General features: G+C 37.6%; 1 long non-coding RNA gene across 1 annotated transcript; it reads right to left on the reverse strand.

Moving 5' to 3' along the window:
• Window positions 1–1,305: 1,305 nt before the first annotated feature.
• LOC110897088 lies at window positions 1,306–10,911 on the reverse strand. Its single transcript, XR_004874304.1, has 5 exons — window positions 10,835–10,911; window positions 10,241–10,294; window positions 3,554–3,607; window positions 1,774–1,827; window positions 1,306–1,467 (listed from the first exon to the last, which is right to left on the reverse strand). It is a non-coding gene; the product is annotated as an uncharacterized LOC110897088 (long non-coding RNA).
• Window positions 10,912–11,497: the final 586 nt, after the last annotated feature.

Here is an 11,497-nt window from a genome sequence, read left to right on the forward strand (position 1 = left end):
TTGTGAAGTGTAATGAATCGAATTGCCACCCGATCGGATTGTCACCCGATCGGGTTGCCATCCTATCAAAGCAACTGTTTAACATTTGAAGGCACAAATTTCAAGGTAACTTGTCTAACAATTAATGCACAGATTTCTAGGCACAAATACTTAGAAAATTGATCAAATCATCAAGTATAGAATTAGGTGGTCATCCGATCGGATTGCCACCCGATCGGGTTGCACCTCGTTCCATGAATAGTGAAGATCAACTTGAATAAGATATGAACATCAAAATTTCCTAAGTCTAAACATAAAATTGAACATAGATCTACGTAGAGCTTTCAGACGTGATCAAAACCCTATGTTCATCATGTTCTAACTTTGCCTAAACAGTGAATAATTTGACAAAAACATCACCGATAACCGACTCGTTCTAGGATCAGATCTATAGATTCTAACAAGTTATGGCACACATTGAATCGGTAAACTTGTAGATCTAATCATTGTGAACAAAACCTAGTGCCCAGATTTCATCAAAACATCCTAACTCTATCTAGATCTAACAATGAAGGTCCGAACAGTGACGTCATGAAGAATATACATCAAAAATATCAAAATTTAACAGTTTAGATCTTGAAAAACTTACCTTTGCCATTGAGAATGTTGTGCAAACCAACGATCTAATGATTTGTGCAAAGAGAAAGTGAAGAAAATCAAATCAAGAATGAGAGTGTTTGAGAGAATAGGGCGGTCGGTCGAACGAGTGAAAAGTTTGACTGACATATTGACCTCCTATTTATAGTGCTACCATGACTCAAAGTGATGTCCGATTGAGCTGTCGCCCGATCGAGTTGCCTCCCGAGCCAAGTACACATCTTTGACTTTTAAGCTTTGGCTTTTGACCTTTTGACTTTTTGTTGTTTTTATCAGTTTTTAGGAATCCACTTAAGTATCTAGGTCCAAGTTAACAACCCTAGGTACTTAATTTGCCGACCAAGTCCAACTTAATGACCTTGGTTGACCCGAAACAAAGCATACTGACGTTTTGTTAAACATTTTTCTGAAAATTACAAGTTTCAACTTAATGAACTTGTATTGACTTTGCATTTTATCAGACTTAACATGATAAGCTCCTGTAACGCCCAAATTTTTCTTTTAAATTATTTAAATAATGACATGCTTTATCTAACGAGATTTGGGCATGACCCGTTTGTAAAACGAGCAGTCCCCTGTTTTTCACATTCAAAATATATGTTTAACACGACACTTTTTAAAGGACATAATAAATACCATCAAACAACTTTGACACACATACGAAAATCATTAAGTTCAAAATACATAGCAAGAACTAAGTTTTAACTACTAGTTATAGACAAAGCAACCATAGTGTTAAACATGTCTTCTTTACAAAAATAGTTGAACATGAGACGGGCCTTGAAGTGTGTTCGAACCGAGCGAAGCTTGAAAGCTAAACTTGTGATTTACCTACATCGCCACAACAAAGTAAACTTATTAGAACTAAAATTCTTTCCTTTAACTCAACAATCCAACTTACCGACTTGTAACCATTATGACATCCACAAACTTGTAAATTACTACAAACTTTCATTCTTTCCCACAAGTATGTTCTAAATGGAACTTCATACCATTCTTTCTATTCTTACATTCTCATCCTTCGACCCATTCATAAAAGGGTCCACACAAGTACTACTTTCATACACGATTCAATTCGACACATCTAATGTTAAACACAACAGTATAATAAAATCATGAATTGTACAAGTAGCGTACCTCGGTATTGATTCCCTTGTTGCTTTGCTTGACTTGAACTCTCTTCCTTAACACCTATACATAACCATTAATTCTTTTAATTTATGTCTCATACCTAATTACACACCAATTGATAAAACATCATACAATTTACTTATACTTCATAAACACATTCAATTCACATAAAGTTTATGACTTACAAGACTAACATCTTTATTGAGGCATTTTGTCAAACACTTGGTGTGCCTAACATGAACGAAGCATAAGGTACAAGTGTTCAAAGCATGGTTCTACTAGTTCATTCTTAGATCATTAAAAACAACCATTATTTCCCACAATAATCATTCCAATCAGTTTTTAACTATCACTAATTCATCAATAGCAATTCTCATACTTCCCATTACAATAATTTGTATATAAATTTCATTCATGTTCTTCATTATCTCTCTAATTCAAGTGGGTTTATGATTCAAATCATCCAACTATCTAGAATCAAACATATTCCTTGTTCTGTTGCGCAATCCTAACTCATATCTCCATAATTATTCACATTTACTTCAAGATTGGGTTGAAACCCACTTTCTACAAAACATCAAAACATAAATTTCGACTTACCAATGGTTGAACAAGCTTAGATTACTCGACTTAGGGTTCATGCATCCATTAGAACTTTTAATTTCCTTTTGATTTTGAGAATTTGTGAACTTAGGGTTTTCTCTTGGCTGAAATTGGTCCCCCACCGTAAGCTACGGTGGCTACCGTAGCTTACGGTGGCGTCTTTTTCCTTACACCACAAAGCTACTGTCTTACGGTGGCAATTCTGTCTCAGGGTCTACCGTAAGCTATGGTCGCCACCGTAGCTTACGGTGACGCCCATCATACTACGGGTGATTTTTATATTTTTGCAGCCATTTTCCAACTCGTTCTAACCCAAACTGACCCGATTCATCCCACACCCTTCCACATCATCCCGTAACAATTCCATAGCATTCTGTAACTAACTTATTCATAATGCAAAATTCTAATTTTAAAGGTACTTACTTTCTTCGCGCCACGGAACAAACACACACTTCACATGAGCTTTCGGTTTGAGTTCAAGCGTTTGATGCTTAAATCCCTCAAACCTAGGCTCTGATACCAACTTGTAACACCTAATTTTTTCTTTTAAAATACTTAAATAATGATATGCTTTATCTAACGAGATTTGGGCATGACCCGTTCATAAAACGAGCGGTCCCCTATTTTTCACATTCAAAATATATGTTTAACATGACACTTTTTAAAGGACATAACAAATACCATCAAACAACTTTGACACACATACGAAAATCACTAAGTTCAAAATACATAGCAAGAACTAAGTTTTAACTACTAGTTATAGACAAAGCAACCATAGTTTTAAACATCGTCTTCTTTACAAAAGTAGCGGAACATGAGACGGGCCTTGAAGTGTGTTCGAACCGAGTGAAGCTTAAAAGCTAAACTTGTGATTTACCTACATCGCCACAACAAAGTAAACTTATTAGCACTAAAATTCTTTCCTTTAACTCAAGAATCTAACTTACCGACTTGTAACCATTATGACATCCACAAACTTGTAAATTACTACAAACTTTCATTCTTTCCCACAAGTATGTTCCAAATGGAACTTCATACCATTCTTTCTATTCTTACATTCTCAACCTTCAACCCGTTCATAAAAGGGTCCACACAAGTACTACTTTCATACACGATTCAATTCGACACATCTATTGTTAAACACAACAATATAATAAAATCATGAATTGTGCAAGTAGTGTACCTCGGTCTTGATTCCCTTGTTGCTTCGCTTGACTTGAACTCTCTTCCTTAACACCTATACATAACCATTCATTCTTTTAATTTATGCCTCATACCCAATTACACACTAATTGATTAAACATCATACAATTTACTCATACTTCATAAACACATTCAATTCACATAAAGTTTATGACTTACAAGACTAACATCTTTGTTGAGGCATTTTATCAAACACTTGGTGTGCATAACATGAACGAAGCATAAGGTACAAGTGTTCAAAGCATGGTTCTACTAGTTCATTCTTAGATCATTAAAAACAACCAATATTTCCCACAATAATCATTCCAATCAGTTTTTAACTATCACTAATTCATCAATAGCAATTCTCATACTTCCCATTACAATAATTTGTATATAAATTTCATTCATGTTCTTCATTGTCTCTCTAATTCAAGTGGGTTTATGCTTCAAATCATCCAACTATCTAGAATCAAACATATTCCTTGTTCTATTGTGCAATCCTAACTCATAACTCCATAATTATTCACATTTACTTCAAGATTGGGTTGAAACCCACTTTCTACAAAACATCAAAACAGAAATTTCGACTTACCAATGTTTGAACAAGCTTAGATTACTCGGCTTAGGGTTCATGCATCCATTAGAACTTTTAATTTCCTTCTGATTTTGAGAATTTGTGAACTTAGGGTTTTCTCTTGGCCCTCCTTTGGCTCTGGTCGATTCCCACAGAACACACACAGTGTGTTTTATGTTTTAGTTTCTTAATTAATAATTTCCATTCATTATTTACAAGTTCAGCCCTTCTAATCCTAATTGCTTTATATTAACATACTAACTTCCATTCTTTCTAAACTAACATCACATTATTTTAACTTAGTTAATTTTACAAAATTAGACATTTAAGGTAGCATAAATAAATTGCATATTTTGGGGTGTTACAAGTCTGCCCCCTTAAAAGAGGTTTCGTCCCCGAAACCTTAACACGTACCAAATAATGTCGGGTAGTGCTCCCTCATTTCATCTTCTAGCTCCCATGTAAGATCCGATCCTTTCCGATGTTGCCATCGCACCAAAACTTGCTTTATAGTTTTGTTCCGAAGGTGCGTTACCTTGGAATCCTTGATACCTATCGGTGTTTCAATGTAATTCAGTCTTTCGTCCAATTCAATATCGTCGAGGGGCACGTATGCCGTCTCATCCGCTAAGCACTTTCTCAATTGTGACACATGGAATGTGTCATGTATTCCATCTAAGGTTGGCGGTAATTCCAACCTATATGCTACCTTTCCAACCCGGGCTAAAATCTTGAAAGGTCCTAGGTAACAGGGGCCTAGCTTTCCTCGTTTACGGAACCGGATTATACCTTTCCATGGGGAAACCTTTAATAACACATGATCACCTACCTGAAACTCGATAAGTCGTCTTCTTCGATCTACGTAGGCCTTTTGTTGATCTTGAGCCGCTTTTAAACGGGCTCGCACAAGATCGATCTTTTCGTTAGTTTTAGCTACTACATCATTGGGCACAATTTCTCTTTGCCCCACCTCTCCCCAACAAATTGGAGTTCTACACTTCCTTCCGTACAACATTTCATACGGTGCCATTTTAATGCTGTTATGGTAGCTATTGTTCTATGAAAATTCCACCAATGGCAAGCGGTCATCCCAGCTTCCCCCAAATCTATCACACACGCTCGCAGCATGTCGATGAGTGTTTGAATGGTTCGCTCAGACTGACCATCCATTTGGGGGTGGTAGGAGGTACTGAAATGTAGTTATGTACCCATACTCTCATGAAAACCTTGCCAATATCGAGATGTAAATCGGGTATCTCAATCCGACACAATAGATACAGGGACTCCGTGTCGAGATATTATCTCGTTAACATAGATCTCCGCCATCCTTTCAGAAGAGAAAGTCTCCCGAATGGGTAAGAAGTGATCGCTCTTGGTAAGGCGGTCCACGATCACCCATATAGCATCGTGACCTTTCCTTGTCTTAGGAAGCTTGGTCACTAGGTCCATCGTCACTTCTTCCCATTTCCATACCGGAATTTCTAACGGTTGCAACTTTCCGTATGGTTTCTGATGTTCTGCCTTTACCTGCAAACAGGTCAAACATTTTGCAACATACTTGACAATATCACGTTTCATACCGGGCCACCAATAACTTTTCTTCAAATCCAAATACATTTTTGTAGCTCCTGAATGAACCGAAAATCGGGACTTGTGAGCTTCTTCAAGTAACACGTCTTTTGCTTCACTAAACCGAGGTATCCATATTCGGCCATACATTGATTTAATTCCACTGGGTCCTTCTTCTAATTTATCAACAAACCCCTTTGTTCTTTCCTTTCTTGAATCCATTTCGCTCAGCGACTTGACTTGGGCTTCCTTAATCATTTCGAGAAATCGAGGTGTAACCACCATTTTCATGGATTTTACTTGAATTGGAGGCGGATAATCCTTTCGGCTCAGGGCATCGGCCACTACATTTGCCTTGCCCGGATGGTAAAGGATTTCATAATCATAATCTTTAAGAAGTTCTAACCACCTTCGTTGCCTCATATTTAAATCTTTTTGCTCGAAAAAGTATTTAAGGCTTTTGTGGTCAGAATAAATTGTGCTTTTCGTACCGTATAGATAATGCCTCCATATCTTCAAAGCGAACACTACTGCTGCTAATTCCAAGTCATGGGTTGGATAATTACTTTCATGTGTTTTCAATTGCCTTGAAGCATAAGCGATGACTCTATCCCTTTGCATTAAAACACATCCCAACCCTTGGTGTGATGCATCAGTAAACACCACTAAGTCTTCCGTTCCATCAGGTAAGGTTAGTACCGGGGAGCTCGACAGCTTTTCCTTCAAAGTTTGAAACGCCTTTTCTTGATATGTACCCCATGTAAACTTCTCATTCTTTTTGATTAACTTGGTCAACGGCAGGGCCAATTTAGAAAACTCTTGAATAAACCTCCTATAATAGCCTGCTAAACCCAAAAAGCTTCTCACTTCACTTGGGTTCTTTGGAGGTGCCCATTTCATAACAGCTTCCACTTTTGACGGATCCACTAAGATACCATCCGCATTAATCACATTACCGAGAAATTGTACTTCTCTAAGCCAGAAAGCACACTTAGAGTATTTCGCGTACAATTTCTCCTTACGGAGCACTTCAAAAATTTCGCGCAAATGGCATGCATGTTTGGCTTTACTTCGGGAATAAACCAAGATATCATCAATAAAAACTATAATGAATTTGTCTAACATGGCCGGACAAACTTGATTCATAAGGTCCATGAACGCGGCGGGCGCGTTAGTTAACCCAAAGGACATTACTAAGAACTCGTAATGTCTGTATCGCGTTCTAAATGTCGTCTTTGCCACATCCTCATCCCGTACCCTTAACTGATGGTATCCGGACCGTAAATCAATTTTTGAAAACCAACTTGCCCCTTGTAACTGATCGAAGAGATCATCGATTTGGGGCAACGGGTATCGGTTTTTCACCGTCAGCTTATTCAACTCTCGATAGTCGATGCACATGCGCATCGAACCATTTTTCTTTTTGACAAAAATTACAGGTGCACCCTAGGGCGATACGCTCGGGCGTATAAATCCCTTGTCGAGTAACTCTTGTATCTGAACCATTAACTCCCGCATTTCAGTTTGGGCCAACCAATAAGGAGCTTTGGCTACAGGTTTGGCATCGGGATAAAATTCAATCTTAAAATCCACCTCACGTTCTGGTGGAAGCCCCGGCAAATCTTCCGGAAATACATCAAGAAACTCGTTCACAACTTCAACCTATTCTATCTTAGGGGTATTCTGCTTAGTATCCACCACGTAGGCTAGAAACGCTTTGCTTCCATTTCGCACACACTTGAATGCTTGGACTATAGAACAAAGCTTCGAATTAACATTCCTTTCCCCTTGTATACTCACTCGTTTTCCTCCCGGTGTTAACACATGAATTACCTTTTTCTCGCATTGAATTTCGGCATGATGTTTGGCTAGCCAATCCATGCCAATTACAACCTTGAATTCCCCCAATACCATGGGAATAAGGTCAATGGTAAACTTCTTGTCTTCAATGATAATTTCACAATTTCTAAAAACTTCGTGCAACAAATAACTCTTACTATCCGCTATCTCTACTTCTAATGGCACGTGCATTCTTTCGATTCTAAAAGAGGGGTGTGACACTAACTCACTTGATACAAACGATCTACTGGCTCCAGTATCAAATAACACGTACGTAGGCATCAAGTTCAATAAGAATATACCTGACACAACATTCGGGTGGTCCTTTGCTTCTTCAGTCGAGATTTGAAACATCCTCCCCTTAGCTCTTGGGGCTTCCTCCTTTCTTGCTTCCTTATCAGTTTTCTGTTGAAGCTTGGGACATTCAGCCTTAATATGACCCGGTTGGAAACAGTTATAGCACGTTCTAGTAGGATTAGGACATCTATAGGATGGATGTCCCTCTTGACCACAATTGTAACAACCCTTCTTCCCTTTCAAGCACTCCCCCGTGTGTAACTTTCCACAAGTTTTGCATTTCGGAATGCTACCCTTCGCCTTATCCTTCTTGCCCTGATCTTGAAACTTCTGTTTCTTTGACGGGCTCGAGCTAGGAACATTCTCAGACACTCTCTCCTCACCTCTTTCTGCCTGTCTTCTTAGTTCAATCTCCCTATCTCGGGCCAAGTTAATGAGCTCATTCAAGGTTTCACAATTAGCGGGAATTATAAACTCCCGATATTCATCCTTCAACATACCATGATAGCGGTTTATCTTCATTCTTTCTGTTCCCGCTATTTCTTTACAGAATTTCAGCTTGTCAAGAAAAGTGTTGGTGATTTCATCAATGGTTTCGTCTTTCTGACGGAGATGTAAGAAATCTTCTTGGATTCTGTCAATGGCAGATTACGGACAGTGGTACTATAGAAAAGGTTCCTTGAACTCTTGCCACGTCAAGACTTGAACTTTGTCTTCTCCAATCTCTTTACTATAAGCATCCCACCAGTCTTTAGCTTGGAGTTGTAACAAACCGGCGGCAAACATCACTTGATCCTCCTTTTCACAATGACTCCTTACGAACACCGCCTCAGTGCTTGCAATCCACCTTTGACATGCTATAGGATCAATTTCTCCTTTGAAAGGTAATGGGTTGCACGCCATAAATTCTTTGTATGTGCATTTGCGAGTTCCTTTCTTTCCTTGCATTACTCCAATCATCCCCTTCAACTCGTCCATCTTACTCGCCATCATTGTTTCCACCATATCCAACACATGACTTTCCACTTCGTGGGCTAAATGAGGAATATTTGCCTGCATTGCCTTTCCAATCTCTTCCGAAATCATAGTTTTCAGTTGTTCTTGTTGTGTCGCTTCATCCTCATTCGTATCCGCCATCTACACATAAACATCATTCTTTATTTCAAGCATTCATTCATCCTTTCCATCACATAATCATACTAGTAATACATAACTTCCTTTGAAGGCTCAACACTCATACATAATACCATTCTTTAGAGTCTTATTATAACGTTTTCAATACTCCCCGTGTGATAAAAACATCAAACAGAACAATACATTTGAAATTGGCTGAAATTGGTCCCCACCGTAAGCTACGATGGCCACTGTAGCTTACGGTGGCGTCTTTTTCCTTACGCCACAAAGCTACTGTCTTACGCTGGCAATTCTGTCTTAGGGTCTACCGTAGGCTACGGTAGCCACCGTAGCTTACGGTGACGCCCAGCATACTACGGGTGATTTTTATATTTTTGCAGCCATTTTCTGACTCGTTCTAACCCAAACTGACCCGATTCATCCAACACCCTTCCACATCATCCTGTAACAATTCCATAGCATTTTGTAACTAACTTATTCATAATGCAAAATTCTAATTTTAAAGGTACTTACTTGCTTCGCGTCGCGGAACGAACACACACTTCACACGAGCTTTCGGTTTGAGTTCAAGCGTTTGATGTTTAAATCCCTCAAACCTAGGCTCTGATACCAGCTTGTAACGCCCAGATTTTTCTTTTAAATTACTTAAATAATGATATGCTTTATCTAACGAAATTTGGGCATGACCCGTTCGTAAAACGAGCGGTCCCCTGTTTTCACATTCAAAATATATGTTTAACACGACACTTTTTAAAGGACATAATAAATACCATCAAACAATTTTGACACACATACGAAAATCACTAAGTTCAAAATACATAGCAAGAACTAAGTTTTAACTACTAGTTATAAACAAAGCAACCATAGTGTTAAACATTGTCTTCTTTACAAAAGTAGCGGAACATGAGACGGGCCTTGAAGTGTGTTCGAACCGAGCGAAGCTTGAAAGCTAAACTTGTGATTTACCTACATCGCCACAACAAAGTAAACTTATTAGCATTAAAATTCTTTCCTTTAACTCAAGAATCCAACTTACCGACTTGTAACCATTATGACATCCACAAACTTGTAAATTACTACAAACTTTCATTCTTTCCTACAAGTATGTTCCAAATGGAACTTCATACCATTCTTTCTATTCTTACATTCTCATCCTTCGACCCGTTCATAAAAGGGTCCACACAAGTTTTACTTTCATACACGATTCAATTCGACACATCTAATGTTAAACACAACAATATAATAAAATCATGAATTGTACAAGTAGCATACCTCGGTCTTGATTCCCTTGTTGCTTCGCTTGACTTGAACTCTCTTCCTTAACACCTATACATAACCATTCATTCTTTTAATTTATGCCTCATACCCAATTACACACCAATTGATAAAACATCATACAATTTACTCATACTTCATGAACACATTCAATTCACATAAAGTTTATGACTTACAAGACGAACATCTTTGTTGAGGCATTTTGTCAAACACTTGGTGTGCATAACATGAACGAAGCATAAGGTACAAGTGTTCAAAGCATGGTTCTACTAGTTCATTCTTAGATCATTAAAAATAACCAATATTTCCCACAATAATCATTCCAATCAGTTTTTAACTATCACTAATTCATTAATAGCAATTCTCATACTTCCCATTACAATAATTTGCATATAAATTTCATTCATGTTCTTCATTATCTCTCTAATTCAAGTGGGTTTATGCTTCAAATCATCCAACTATCTAGAATCAAACATATTCCTTGTTCTATTGTGCAATCCTAGCTCATAACTACATAATTATTTACATTTACTTCAAGATTGGGTTGAAACCCACTTTCTACAAAACATCAAAACAGAAATTTCGACTTACCAATGGTTGAACAAGCTTAGATTACTCGACTTAGGGTTCATGCATCCAATAGAACTCTTAATTTCCTTCTAATTTTGAGAATTTGTGAACTTAGGGTTTTCTCTTGGCCCTCCTTTGGCTCTGGTCGATTCCCAGAGAACACACACGGTGTGTTTTATGTTTTAATTTCTTAATTAATAATTTCCATTCATTATTTACAAGTTCAGCCCTTCTAATCCTAATTGCTTTATATTAACATACTAACTTCCATTCTTTCTAAACTAACATCACATTATTTTAATTTAGTTAATTTTACAAAATTAGACATTTAAGGTAGCATAAATAAATTACATATTTTGGGGTGTTACAGCTCCCAACCCATCTATCCAGCTCAGAAACTTCCTGCATCTACCTCAAACTGCGAGTCTGAAGATCAGATTTCCACTTTGGTTTTGTCGATAAAACAAAGCAGAAATGTAAAATCTTTTTGGATTTTAAGAAAGTTTCTAGATTAGAAAGCTATGAAATCTTTTTGGGTTTTGAATGCTAAACTGAAATGAAATGCAGTAAACGTAAACTATTTACAACCATATTTTTGGTGAGCGTGTTAGGGGACATATCAGCTGTCGACAAGTTACTAGCACCGTTAAGCTAGATTTCATATTAAGCATTAAACAATTCACA

This window comes from Helianthus annuus, chromosome 12 (assembly GCF_002127325.2).
Source record: "Helianthus annuus cultivar XRQ/B chromosome 12, HanXRQr2.0-SUNRISE, whole genome shotgun sequence".
Lineage (NCBI taxonomy): Eukaryota > Viridiplantae > Streptophyta > Magnoliopsida > Asterales > Asteraceae > Helianthus > Helianthus annuus.